The following is a 14,965-nucleotide window of genomic DNA, read 5'->3' as shown; positions in this document are numbered from 1 at the left end:
AGACAAAAAAATTAAAGCTATCTCTAGTCTTATGAAATATTGCTCTAAATCATTATTGATTAGGGAAATGAAAATTTAAGCATCTGTAAGGTACCACCTCATGCCTCTCAGATTGGCCAAGGTGGCCAGAAATTAAAATGATCGATGTTGGAGGGGATGTGGGAAATCTGGGCCAATAATTAGATATTGGTGGTTCTGTGAACTGATCCAAACTTTGTGATGAAAAACTTGGAATTATGCCCAAAGGGCAATAAATATGTCCATACCCCTTCACCCAGCAATATCACTCTTAGGTTTGTATCCTGAAGAGATCAAGAAAAAGAGTAAAAATCCTGCATGTACAAAAATACTCATGATGACTCTTTATGTAGTGGTAAAGAATTAGAAATTGAGGGAGTGCTCATCAATTGGGGAAATGATTAAAGAAATTGTGGTATATGTATTTGATGTATTTTTCTATAAGAAATCATGAAAGAGCACTTCTGGCCAAGATGGTTGAGAGAAGCCAGACACTGTGCTAAGGTCTCCTGGTTTCCCCTCAGAAATAACAAGAAAGATACCATAACAGAAATTCAATCAACAAAATCCAGAAAAAGAAGCTAGGAGAAGAACATCTACCGACAATGTCTGTCTCAGGGGACTATGATGGGGGGGACAGAGAACAGAGAGCCAGGCCAGAGAGGACATGTCTGAGGACCCAAACTAAGCCACAGAGATTTTTGGCTGTGGGAGCAGTGGTCTGGGGAGTCCCAGTGGAGCTGGTGGGTGAGTTCCAGTATAGAGAGTTACAGGGTGCAGCTGGAAATCTACCCTCTTAGCTCCTGGCAGTAAGCTCCATACTTTCAGTGGAGCCCTCTTCCCAGGGCAAATACAGTTATAGTCCCCAAACCCCCAGGCTCATGTGTGGGCAGCAGAGCTCCCTTAGTTGAACAAGGAGATTAATTAACTCAGCCAAGGGTGCAGCCCATTGTTCAAGGATAACAGTATCCAGCTGAGTGCTGAACCCCGTCCAGGCCCAGGGATAGGGTCTCAAATCAAATTCACAGACACTACAGAGAGAGTAACCAGTACTCACTATTGGCTGGTCCACTTGGAGTTACTAAACCCCATCAGAAAAGCTTCCATCACCACCTACTGGCCAACACATTGGAGTTACTAAACCTACTGAGCAAAGCCTCTAGGATTTTCATCCCCAAACCTCTGTAAATTCACCCCTCCCCCAACACAAGATCTTCAGAAAATGAAGAAAGGCCAGAGAAATGGGGTCCCATTGATAACTTCCTTGATGGCAAAGATCCTAACCTAGAGATATCTAGAACTTCTGAGGAAAATATAAATTGGTCTCCAGCCCAGAAAGACTGCCTGGTAGAAATCAGGAAGGATTTGATAAATCTATTGGAAAAATTGGGAAAAGTAACTCAAGAAAAAATTACCACCTTGCAAGAGAAAATTAACATCTCACAAGAAGAAAACAAAACCTTGGAAAATACAATTGAACAAATACAAAAAGGAAATAATTCTCTCAAAACTACAATTGGGCAAATGGAAAACTTCTTCAAAAACAGAATTTACCTATTGGAGAAGTTGCTACAAAAGAAAATTCTTCTGTAAAAAAAAAAGAATGGAAAATGTGAAAACTAATGACTTCATGAGGCAACAAGAATCTATTAAATAAAAACTAAAAGATCAAATAAAAGAGAGAGGAAAATGTAAAATACCTCATCAGCAAAACCACTGACCTTGAGAATAGATCCGCAAGAGATAACTTAAGGACAATTGGGCTTCTTAAAAACATTGAAGAGAAAAAAAAGCCTGAACTCAAAAATCACAGGATTTTTGTGATGACAAACTGCCCTGATACAATGGAACCAGAGGGAAAAATACTTATTGAAAGAATACATCAATCCCCTATGGAATGGGATCCTAAAATAAAAATACCAAGGAATATTGTGACCAAATTCTAGAACTATAAGATGAAGGAAAATCCTGCAAACAGCCAGAAAGAAACAATTTAGATACCAAAGACGCAGAGCAAAGATTACACAGGATCTGACTGCATCAACATTAAGGGATTGAAGGACCTGGAATGTGATATTCTGAAGAACAAGGGAGCTTGTAATGCAGCAAAGAATCCACTATCTGGCAAAATTGAACCCTCTCTTCCAGGGGAAAAGATGGACATGTAAAGAAATAAGACATTTTTCCTGATGGAAAGACCAGAGCTAAATAGAAAATTTGGACATTAAACAGGAGACTGAAGAGACATATGAAAAGATAAAAATAAAAGAGTAAAGAAAAAACTGCAATCCAGTAAAATGAAACTGGCTATATCCCCATCTGGGAGAAAGATTTTCAAGAACTGTAACTCTGTTAGAGAGAACATACTTAGCCAGAAGTGATGGGAACTCATGACTTATCCATGACTGTGATAGAATTATTTAAAAACATCTCCTTAAAAAGTGGGGAAAGTAAAGAGACAGGAGGATGGAGGAGATTGAATAGGGTAATTCATATTACATAAAGGGGTACAAAGGACATATTGTAATAGAGGGGAAGAATGGAGGAGGTGAGAACCACCTGAATCAGTCTCATCAGATTAGGCCTAAAATTGTCATACACACACAGTTAAGTTGAGAAAGTTATCTTACCTTTCAACTATTAAAATGGGAGAGGGGGGGTGGGAGGGGGTAAAGAAGAACTAACAAGAGAAAGAAGGGGCAAGGGGAAAGTGGAAAGAAAGGGGAAGGGGGTGGATACAAAGGGGCTAACATACTCAAGGTGGTGAGATTCAAAAACAAAATACTGGGGAATATGGATAATGAATAAAAAGAAGAAAATATAAATGCAGGGAAGATATTGTGGAGGGTGATAGAGGGTTAGGAATTATAACTTTGAATGTGAATGAGATGAACTCTCCCATAAAATGTAAGCAAATAGCAGAGTAGATTAAAAACCAGAATCCTACAATATGCTGCTTACAAGAAACTCATTTGAAGCAAAAAGATACATGCAGAGCTAAGGTAAAAGGTTGGAGAAAAATATATTTTACTTCACCTGAAGTGAAAAAAAAACTGTGGTAGCAATACTTATGTCAGATAAAGTAGCTGCAAAAATAGATAGCATTAAAAGAGATAAGGAAGGAAACTACATACCCCTAAAAAGTACCATAAACAATAAAGTAATTTCAATACAAAAGATGTAAGCACCCAATGGTACAGCATCCAAATTCTTAGAGTATAAGTTGAAGGAGTTACAGGAAGACATAGGTAGTAAAACTCTAGTAGTGGGAGACCTGAACCTCCCACTCTCATATTTTGATAAATCTAACCATAAAATAATCAAGAAGGAAGTTAAGGAGGTAAATAGATTGGTAGAAAAACTGGGCACAATAAACCTATGGAAGAAATTGAATAAGGATAGAAAGGAATATACTTTCTTTCCTGTAGTACATAGCACTTACACAAAAATTGACCATGTACTGGGATATAAACTTAATAATCAATTGCAGAAAGGCAGAAATAGTAAATATATATCCTTCTCAAATCATAATGCAATAAAAATCACATATAATAATGGGCCAGAGAGAGTTAGACTTAAAATTAATGGGAAACTAAATAACCTTCCATTAAAGAATGAATGGCTCAAGCAATAAATTATAGAAAGAATTAATGATTTCAACCTAGATAATGACAATAATGAAACAACCTACCAAAACTTATGGGATACAGCCAAGGCAGTTGTCAGGGGATATACTATATTTTTAAGTGCTTACATGAATAAACTAAGGAAAGAAGACAGCAATGAACTAAACATGCAGCTAAAAATAGCAAAGAACAAATTAAAACCACCCAATTAAATACCAAATTAGCAATTCTAAAAAATTAAAAGGAGAAATTAATAAAATTGAAAGCAAGAAAACAAAATTGAACTAAAAAATAAAACCAAGAGTTGGTTTTATGAAAAATCCAATAAAATGGCTAAACCTCTCATTAATTTGATTTTTAAAAAAAGGAAATGGAAAATCAAATTGCCAGCATCATTAATGAAAACATTGAACTCACCACCATTGAGGAGGAAATTAATGTAACATTTTGGAATTATTTTGTCCAACTGTATGCCAATAAATTTGATAATTTAAGTGAAATGGGTGAATATTTACAAAAATATATTTTACCCAGGTTAAATGAAGAGGAAATTAAATATTTAAACCTATCTCAGAAAAAGAAATTCAACAAGCCCTTATTGAAAACCATAAGAAAAAATATCAAGGGCCAGACAGATTCACAAGTGAATTCTATCAAACATTTAATGAACACTTGTTTCCAATTCTACATAAACTCATTGGCAAAAGAGGTGAGGACAAAACTCTGCCTCTGTCCTTCTATGACACCAATATAATGTTGACACCTAAACCAGGAAGAGTCAAAACAGAGAAAGAAAAATTATAGATCTCTTTAATGAATATAGATGTAAAATTCTTGAAATGAAATCTTACCAAAGCAATTACATCAAATTATCACTAGATAATACACTATGACTAAGAAGGATTTATCCCAGTAATGCAGTGTGGTAAAATATTAGGAAAACTCTTAACTTTTTAACTATATCAATAACAAACCTTTCAGAAAACTTATGATTACATCGATAGATGCTGAAAAAGCTTTTGACAAAATACAGCACCCATTCTTACTAAAAACACTAGAGAGAGTAGGAATAAATGGATTGTTCCTTAGAATAATAAACAGTATCTATCTGAAACCATCAGGAAGCATTATATGCAATGTTGATAGGCAAGAGGCATTCCCAATAAGATAAAAGATGAAACAAGGATGCTTGTTATCACCACTACTATTCAACATTGTGTTAAAAATGTTAGCTTCAGGGGGGTGGAACCAAGATGGTGACAAGGATCATGTCTTAGGCGCTCTCTCATAAAACTCATAAGCTAAGGACTCTAACTAAATTTTTGAGAGACAGAACCCACAGAGGTACCAGTGAGGCAGTTTTCCTACGCAAGGTAACCTGGAAAAGAGCAGAAAGGCTCTGCTCCCCAAGGTTGGAGGGGTGGCCCACCAGACCAAAAGAACTTCAGCATCCTGGAGGCAGCCCCAGGGTGCTGGTAGCCATGGCTCACAGCAGAGGGGGAGTTTCCTGAGCTACACCCCTGGGAGCACCAGGCACAAATTGGGGGAACAGTGGGGGTCTCCGCCAGAGCGAGCATGTGAAGCCCAGTCCTCAGGGCATACAGAGAGCAAAGTGGCCAGCACAGCTGAGTTCCAGGAACAGAAGCAGGCTGAACCAGTAAGCAGGAGCCCCCAGGGCATGAACCCATTGAACCTAGGGAGGGGAGTGAAGACAGAGAGAGATTGCCGAGCTCTGTCCCCTGCCCAGCTCTGTCCCCTGCCCCTGGAACAGGACTCTGGGGCTCTGACCACATTCAGATCCTGATTGCAGTCTAGGCCCCCCATAGAACAGCAGCCCCCCCCCCCCACCTCATCCCCGTGGCAGAGGGGGGTGCATATGGTCATTCATAGACCAGGAGAGAGGAAAGAGCCTCACACACTGACAGAGCCTCCCACAAGGGAGTGTCCCAAAAGCTCAGGAAGCACCCCCAAAAAAAGGCTTAGGCTGGGAAAATGAGCAAAGCAGAGAAAAAAAGAGGGCCATTGACAAATACTTTGCATATGAGCCCAAGAAGGATCAAAATACTCAGTCTGAAGATGAGGAAGCACAAGCTCCTGCATCTAAAGACTCCAAGAAAAACAGAAATTGGGCTCAGGCTATGACAGAGCTTAAAAAAAGACTTTGAAAATCAAATGAGGGAGTTAGAAGAAAAATTGGGGAAAGAAATGAGAGAGATGCAGGAAAACCATGAAAATGAAGTCAGCGGCCTAGTCAAAGAAATCCAAAAAAATGCTGAAGAAAACAGCTTGCTAAAAACCAGTTTAGGTCAAATGGACAAAACAATTCAAAAAAGTTGTTCAGGAGAAGAATGCTTTAAAAAGCAAAACTGGACAGATGGAAAAAGAGATAAGAAAGCTTTCTGAGGAGAACAAATCTTTTAGACAAAGAATAGAATGCAGGGAGATTGATGAATTTGTGAGAAATCAGGACTCAATACTTCAAAACCAAAAAAATGAAAAATTAGAAGAAAATGTGAAATATCTCATTGAAAAAACAACTGATATGGAAAACAGACTTAGGAAAGACAATTTAAAAAGTATTGGAATACCTGAAAGTCATGATCCACAAAAGAGCCTTGACATCATTTTCAAAGAATTACTACAGGAAAATTGCCCTGATATACTAGAAGCAGAGGAGAAAAATAGAAATGGAGAGAATCTACCAATCCCCCCGAGAAAGAGATCCCAAAAAACCAACCCCTAGTTATATTATAGCCAAATTCCAGAACTCCCAAGTCAAAGAGAAAATATTACACGCAGCCAGAAGTACACAGTTCAAATATCATGGAGCTGCAGTCAGGATGACATAGGACTTAGCAGCAACTACATTGGAAGCTCATAGGGCTTGAAATATAATATACTGGAAGGCAAAAGAGCTTAGAATGCAGCCAATAATCAACTATCCAGCAAGGCTGATTGTCCTCTTCTAGGGAAAATGATGGAATTTCAATGAACCAGGGGAATTTCAAATGTTCCTGTTGGAATGGCCATAGCTGAACAGAAGGTTTGAACTTCAGATATAGGACTTGGGTGAAGCATAGAGATTGGAAGAGAAGGGGAAAATATGAGGGACTTGATAATGAACTGCATGTATTCCTGCATAGAAAAATGACACTGATGATATTCATATGAACCTTCTCAGTTAATAGAGCAGGTAGAGGGAACTTTTATAGGTGAAGCACAGGAGAAAGGTGAATCCAAAGATAAAATATGGTGTAAAAATGGAGTCAATAGAAAAAAGGGGAAATGGAATGGGAGAAAGAAAAAGGAGAGGGGGAATAGTCCAAGATATTTCACGTAAGATTTTTTTTATTACAATGAGCTATTGCAATGATATGGAAGGGGGAAAGGCAAGGGGGAATGAGGGAATCTTTGATCTCATCAGAGGTGGCTAGGAGAGGAAACAGCATATATACTTAATGGGGTGTAGGCATCTGGAGTAAGAAGGAGGGGGTGTGGGGAGAAGGAGTGGGGATGTGAATGAAGGAGGAGAGGATGGACCATGGGGGGAGAGTGGTCAGATATAACACATTTTATTTTTTACTTCTTGCAAGGGGCTGGGATTGGATGGCTTGTCCAGGATCATAGGGCCAGGTGGATGCTAGGCCTAAGGGGTGGTATGGGGGGGGGGGGGACTCAGGGCCTTTCAGCCCCAGAACCGGGGATCTGTCTGCTGTGTCACTCAGCTACCCTACAACAGAGTCAGAGTGAAAGGAGAGAGAAAACATTGTACATGGTAGTGGAGAAATACGAAAGGAGGGAGCTGCAATCAGCAATGGCAATAGTGGAAAAATATCGAAGTAACTTTTGCCATGTACTTATCATTAAGAATGTGATCCACCCACAACAGAGTTGTTGGTGTTAGAACAAAGACTCAAGCACATTTTTTATTATTATTATTATTTTGGGGGAGGTGCAGGGCAGATGGGGCTGGCGGGCCTACCTGGGGCTGCATAGCAGGGTGATCGTTGGGTGTCTGAAGCTGGATTTGGACCCAGGTACTCCTGGCTCAAGGGCCAATGTTCTGTCTGCCACCCAGCCACCCCTACTATTATTACTATTTTATTTTATTTTGGGTCTTTTTGGGGGGGTTTTGCAGGGCAGTGGGGTTTGGGTGGCTTGCATGTCACACAGCTGGGTGATTGGCTCCAGGGCTGGTGCTCCATCCATTGCGCCACCTGAGCATACCTACAATTATTACTATTATTATTTTTTAATTTTCCTTTTTTCTCTCCCCTTTATCACTCAAGCAAGTCTATATTTATGGGGGAGGGGGTATTTGTTTACTCTTAAACAAGAATATTTTATTAATGTAAAAAACATTATTTGAACAAAATGAGAATAAATATTAAATAAAAAAATAAAAATGTTAGCTTCAGCAATAAGAGAAGAAAAAGAATTTGGAGGAATTTGAATTGGGAAGAAAGAAACAATACTCCCATTCTTTGCAGATGACATAGTGGTATACTTTGAGAATCCTAAATATATCAACTAAAAAACTACTAGAAACAATTAACATCTTTAGCAGTCACAGGATCTAAAATAAACTTTCATAAATCCTTAGTATTTCTATATGTATTCCTCTAAGATACAGTAGCAAGAGCTAGAAAGAGAAATCCCATTCAAAGTAATTTCATACAATATAAAATATTTGGGAGTCTACCTGCCAATGCAGACTGAGAAACTATATGAAAACAACTACAGGACACCTCTCACACAAATAAAATCAGATTTAAATAACTGGATAAATGATCAACTGGATAGGCTGAGCTAATATAATGAAAATGATAATTCTGCCTAAATTACACTACTTATTAAGTGCCCTACCAATTAAAATTCCAAAAAATTTACTTTAATGAGTTAGGAAAAAATTGTAAGTAAATTCATATGGAGAAATAAAATGTCAAGAATTTCCAGGTATTTAATGAAATAAAACAAAATAAGGTAGTTTAGCCCTACCAGATCTAAAATTTTATTCTAAATCATTAGTCATCAAAATCATGTGGCATTGGCAAAGAGATAGAGTTGTGGATCAGTGGAATAGACTAGGTGCAAAAGAGATAGCGGGAAATGATTACAGTAATCTGCTGTTTAATAAACCCAAGGCGTCCAGCTTCTGAATTAAAAACTCATTCTTTGATAAAAACTGCTTGGAAAATTGGAAATTTTTATGGCAGAACCTTGGTTTAGACCAACATCTCATAGCCTATACTAAGATAAGACAAAATGGGTACAGGATTTAGACATAAAAGACAACATTATAAGCAAGCTAGGAGATCAATGAATTTATGACCAAGGAAGAGATGGAGAACATCATTACAAACAAACTAGATAATTTTTATTACATCAAATTAAAAAGCTTTTGCACAGACATAACCACTGTAACAAAGATCAAAAGAAATGTACTAAATTGGGAAACAAATTTTACAACTATTATTTCTTAGAAAGGACTCATTTCTAAATTATATAAAGAACTGTGTCAAATTTACAAAAAAATAAACCATTCCCCAATTGTCAAATGGTCAAAGAATATGCAGAGGCAATTTATAGATGAGGAAATCAAATTGATCCATAGTCATATAAAAATGGCTCTAAATAATTACTGATTAGAGAAAAACAAATTAAACCATCTCTGAGATATCACTTCATACCTCTCAGACTGGCCAATATCACCAGAAAGGACAATGATCAATGTTGGAAGGGATGTGGGAATTCTGGGACACTAATACATTGTTGGTGCAGCTATGAATTGATACAGCCTTTCTGGAAAGCAATTTGGAATTATGCCCAAAGTGCAATAAAAATGTGGATACCCTTTGCTTCAGCAATACCACTACTGGGTCTATACCCTGTTGAGATCATGAAAAAAGGGTAAAAATATCACTTCAACAAAAATATTCATAACAGCCCTGTTTGTGGTGGCAAAGAATTGGAAATTGAGTGAATGTCCATCAGTTGAGGAATGGCTGAATAAATTGAGGTATATGTATGTTATGGAGTACTATTGTTATGTTAGAAACCAGGAGGGATGGGAATTCAGACAAGCCTGGAAGGATTTCCATGAACAAATGCTGAGCAAGATGAGCAGAACCAGAAGAACAATGTATACCCTAACAACAACATGGGGGTGATGATTAATCTTAATGGACTTACTCATTTTATCAGTGCAATAATCGGGGACAATTTTAGTATATCTGTGATGGAGAATACCATCTTGATCCAAAGAAAGATTTGTGTAGTTTAAACAAAGGTGAAAGACTATTACCTTTAATTTTTAAAAATGAAAGGTAATATATTATGTAACTTTGTGAACTCTTATATTCTATTTTTTTCCTTAAGTATATGATTACTCTTTCAACACGTTCAATTTTGATCAATGTATAGCAGGGAACAATGTAAAGACTATCAGACTGTCTTCTCTGGGATGTGGGGAGAGGTAAGCAGGATTGAGGGGAAAAATTGTAAGATTAAATAAACAATAAAACTGTTGGTCTTTTAAAAAACTAAATCATGAAAGATGAGTTTTCAGAAAAACCTGTAAAGACTTGTAAGAACTGATGCTGAATGAAATGAGCAGGACCATAGGAACATTATCTATATTCACAACAACATGGGGTAATGCTCAACCATGATGGACTTGTTCATTCCATCAATGCAATAATCAGGGTCAGTCTCAGGGTACTTATTATGGAGAATTCCATCTATATCCAGCACAGGGACTGTGGAATTTAATTACCAAAGCCTATTATATTCACTTTTTAAAATTTGTCTTAACCATATTGTAATTTTGTTATCTCTAATGTTTCCTTTCTTTCTTTTGTATCTGATTCTTTCCATCTATCTTTATCATGGCTACAAATGTAAAGTCTATGCCAGAATCCCTTCTGTTGGTGGGGGGAGTCAGGAGGGAGAAAAATTGTAAAACTCAAAACCTTGCAATTAAAAATGCTTTGTAGAGACTACTATTGTATTAATTGTAAAAGCAAAATATTCACAAAATAAAAAAGAATGACTAAACAAATAAGTTATTTGTCTGTTATAAATACCAAAATTTAATGTACAGGAACTATAAAAAGATACAATCAGTATCCAGAGAAAGACCTGATAAATAAGTATATAAAATAATGTGTTTTATACATACACACATACACATATACATACTCACATACACACACATGCACCTTTTTTGAGTCTAATTATAATCATCTTTGGGGATTGAAGCAATTTGCAAAAAAATTTTCTTGTATATTTGGAAGTTGTGCATAGTATATTTTCAGTTACTTTAAAACTTTTATTTAGGTTTTTATTTTTCCCTAGTTACCAGTAGAAATAATTTAAATTTTTAAAACTTTGAGTTCCAAATTGTCTCCCTTCCTCCACCCTACCCCCTCATTTGGAAAGCAATCAATTTTATATACCTTATAAATGTGCAGCAGAGCAAAATATTACCATAATATTTATTTTATGAAAGAAAATATAGACAACCTCTAAACAAAAAAAAAGAAATTTCAAGAAAAGCAAAGTTAAAACAAAAAGTATGATTCAATTTATATTCAGACACCATCAGCTCTTTCTCTCGTGATGGGTAGCATTATTTATTTATTTGGAGGGATAGGATAGATAGATTCTTCATTATAAGACTTTTAGAGTTGTCTTGGGTCCCTAATGCTGAGAAAAGATAAGTCCTACACAGATGATCATCCTACAATATTTTTAAACAGTCTTCCTCCTTTAATTTCCTCTTTTATTTATTTTTCAATTATATGCAAGATATTTTGCAACATCCATCCTTTTGTAGGCTTTAGAGTTTCATGTTTTCCCACCACCTTCCTCTCATCCCCTCCCAATGGTGGCACACAATTTGATATAGGTTGTACCTGTAAAATTTACAATAGACATATTTTTATATTTGTCAAGCTGTAAAAGAACTAGAAAGATATTATAAAGAAAAAACATAAAAGAAATTTAAAAAATGAATATGGCATGATTTGCTCTACAATCAGAATCCATACTTTTTTCCTCTGGATATGAATGACATTTTCTTTAACATATCTCTCAGGATGGTCCTTGATCACTAAACTACTGAGAGAAATTACATCAATAATAGCTGATCATTTTACAATGTCTCTGTTAGTATCTCTAATGTTCTCCTAGTTCTGCTCACTTTTCTCAGCATCAGTTTATTAAAAATTTTCCAGGCTTTTCTAAAGGCTATTCTTTCAGACCAATAATACTCCCTAACATTAATATACCATAATTTTTTCAGTCCTTCCTCAATTGTTGGGCACCTCCTTAATTTCCAATTCTTTGCCAGTACAAAAAGAGCCGCTACAATTATTTTTGTACATGTGCGTCCTTTCCCCTTTTCAAATAAAACCAAAAGTCTGAAAAAATAGAAGAATAAATAAAATTCCTCTAAAGAAAAATGACTGATATGGAAAATAGATATAGAAGAGATAATTTAGGTATTATTGGTCCACCTGAAAGACACAATCAGAAAAAATAGTCTTGATGATAACTTGAAAGAAATTATCATGAAACACTGCCTCTAGAATAAGAAGATAAACTAATTCTTAAATGAATCCATCAATCACCTCCTAAAAAAGACTCCGAAATAAAAAGTAATGTAGCCCAATTTCAAAATTCTCAGCTAAATTAGAAAATATTGCAAGCAGTCAAAAAAAGAAGCAATTTGAATATAAGGAGCCATAGTCAGGATTATGCAGGACTCATCAGTTTCAACATCATAGGATCAGAGGTCTGGAATATGATATTCCAGAGCACAAAGGAGCTTGAATTGCAACCAAGTATAAACTTCCCTGCAAAATTCAACATAGTCTTTCAGGGAAAAAGATGGACTTTCAACAAAATAAAAGACTTTCAAATTTACTTAATAAAATGACAAGAAATGAACAGTAAATCTGATCTTCAAAATCAAGACTCGAGATATAAAAAAAGGGTAAATGAAAAAAAATGTGAGTCAATAAGTCTAAATTGTATAAATTTCCTATATGTGAAGACAATAATTCTTGAGAACTATATTTTTTAAGACTGTTGAAAGTTGATACTTAAAAAGATGTGGGTATAAATTACCTGTGATGTGATCAAATTTTTCATTCTTGAGGGTTGTATTCATATTAGAAAAGTTAGAGGGATTGTACTTGAAATGAGGTTTTGAGTATAAACTGAATATGATGTAAGTATGCTTATGACTTGAGAATTGTATTTCCATCAGGACAGTTGAAAGGAATATACTTCAATAGAAGAAGTGAGTACACAAGATAGCCATAAAACAATTTCAAATAGCTTCACATGAAGAGGCTCAAAGGACATTTTAATATATTTGAGAGAAGGAAAGGAGGATGTGAGCACTAAGTAAATCATACTCTTAACAGATTTGACTCAAGGAGGGAATAACAGAATTCCCAAATTCATTCCTCCCTATAGGAAAGTGGGGACAAAGGGGAAAGGCAAGGGAAGAATGGAGCAATAAGAGGGAGGGCAAAAGTAAAAGAAATAAAAAGAGAAGAAAATGGAAAAGGGAGAAGAAAAGGGAAGTGGATTGATTAATGTTAGGTCAAATTGAAAAGAATAAGTTGTCACAAAGAAACCACTAGTGAGGAGGAATAAAGGGAAAAGAGAGAGAAAACTACAAACAAGGAAAAGAGAAGATGGAAGGAATTACAGAGTTACTAATTATAATTATGAATCTGAATGGGATGATCTCTACTATAAAATGGAAGCATATAGAAAAGTGGATTAAAAACAGAATCCTATAAAATGTTGTGTACTAGAAATATGTTTGAAACAGAAATATACATACACACAAGGTAAAGGTAAAAGTCCAGAAAAGAATATTTTATGCTTCAGCTTAAATTAAAAAAAAAAAAAGCAGGAAAAGGAATTCTTATCTCAGGAAAAGCAAAAACAGAACTAGATCAAAATAAAAGGGATAAGGAAGGAAACTACATTTCCCTAAAACAAATGAAGCAATGAATTAATACCTATATTAAACATATATGCATCAAGTGGTATGGTATCCAATTTTTTTTAAAGGAAAAGCCAAAGTAATTAGAATAAGACTTAGACAAGAAAACTATATTAGTGGGAGATCTCAAACTTTATCTCCCAGAATTAGCTAATTCTAACCAAAAAATAAACACAAAGGAAGTTAAGGACATAAATGAAATTTTAGAAAAGTTAGTTATGATAGATCATTGAAGAAAACTGAATGGGCTGAAAATAATATTTCTTCTTCTCTGAGGTACATGGCACCTAAGCAAAAATTAACCATATATATAAAATCCTCACAATCAGATGCAGAAAGGCAAAATTTTAAATTCATCATTTTCAGATTATGATGCACTAATAACTGAAGGTAATAAAGGGTTATGGAAAGATAAACTAAAAATTAACTGGAAATAAAATTAACTAATATTAAAAAATGATTGGATCAAACAGAAAATCATAGAAATAATTAACAATTTCATCCAAGACAATGACAAGGATGAGCTATCATACCAAGACTGTAGGAAATTATTAGGGGAAATTTTATATCTCTAAATGATTATATGAATAAACTAGAGAAAGAGGAGGACAATGAATTGGGCATGCAACTATTAAAACAAAAACTAGGAAAAGAACAAATAAAAAAATTCCCTATTTAAATACAAAATTAGAAAATATGAAAATCAAAGGAGAAATTAATAAAATTGAAAGGAAGAAAACTATTGAACAATACATAAGACTGAATTGGTTTTATGGAAAAAACACAATAAAATAGATAAGCCTTTGGTTAATAATGAATATAAAAAAGAAAGAAAAAGATCAAATTACCAGTATCGAAAATGAAAAGGGTGAAAACACCACAGATGAAGAAGAAATTAAAGTAATAATTTGAAGATTTTTTGTCCAATTGTATACCAATAAATTAAAAAATTTAAGTGAAGTAGATGAATATTTATTAGTTAATAGTTTTCTTGCTTTCAATTTTATTAATTTCTGCTTTAATTTTTAGAATTTCTAATTTGGTTCTTAATGGGGGTTTTAAATTTGTTCTTTCTCTAATTTTTTTAGTTGCCTATTTAGTCAATTGCTTTCCTTTTTCTCTAACCTATTCATGTAAGCATTTAAAGATATAATATATCCCCCGACAGCCACCTTGAGTGTATCTCATAGGTTTGGTATGTTATTTCATTATTGTCATTATCTAGGATGAAATAATTAAGTCTTTCTATAATTTGTTGCTTGATCCACTCATTATTTTTTTAGGTTTTTTTGCA

General features: G+C 35.1%; 1 protein-coding gene across 1 annotated transcript in view; it reads right to left on the bottom strand.

The window, feature by feature from the left end:
- The window catches only part of LOC141494148 (endoplasmic reticulum-Golgi intermediate compartment protein 3-like), a 147,075-nt gene that overhangs the window by 6,125 nt on the left and 125,985 nt on the right, over window positions 1–14,965 (bottom strand).

This window comes from Macrotis lagotis, chromosome 7 (genome assembly GCF_037893015.1).
Source record: "Macrotis lagotis isolate mMagLag1 chromosome 7, bilby.v1.9.chrom.fasta, whole genome shotgun sequence".
NCBI classification, from domain to species: domain Eukaryota; kingdom Metazoa; phylum Chordata; class Mammalia; order Peramelemorphia; family Peramelidae; genus Macrotis; species Macrotis lagotis.
Note: the sequence above shows the minus strand (reverse complement) of the source record. Positions and strands in the feature narration are given on the sequence as shown.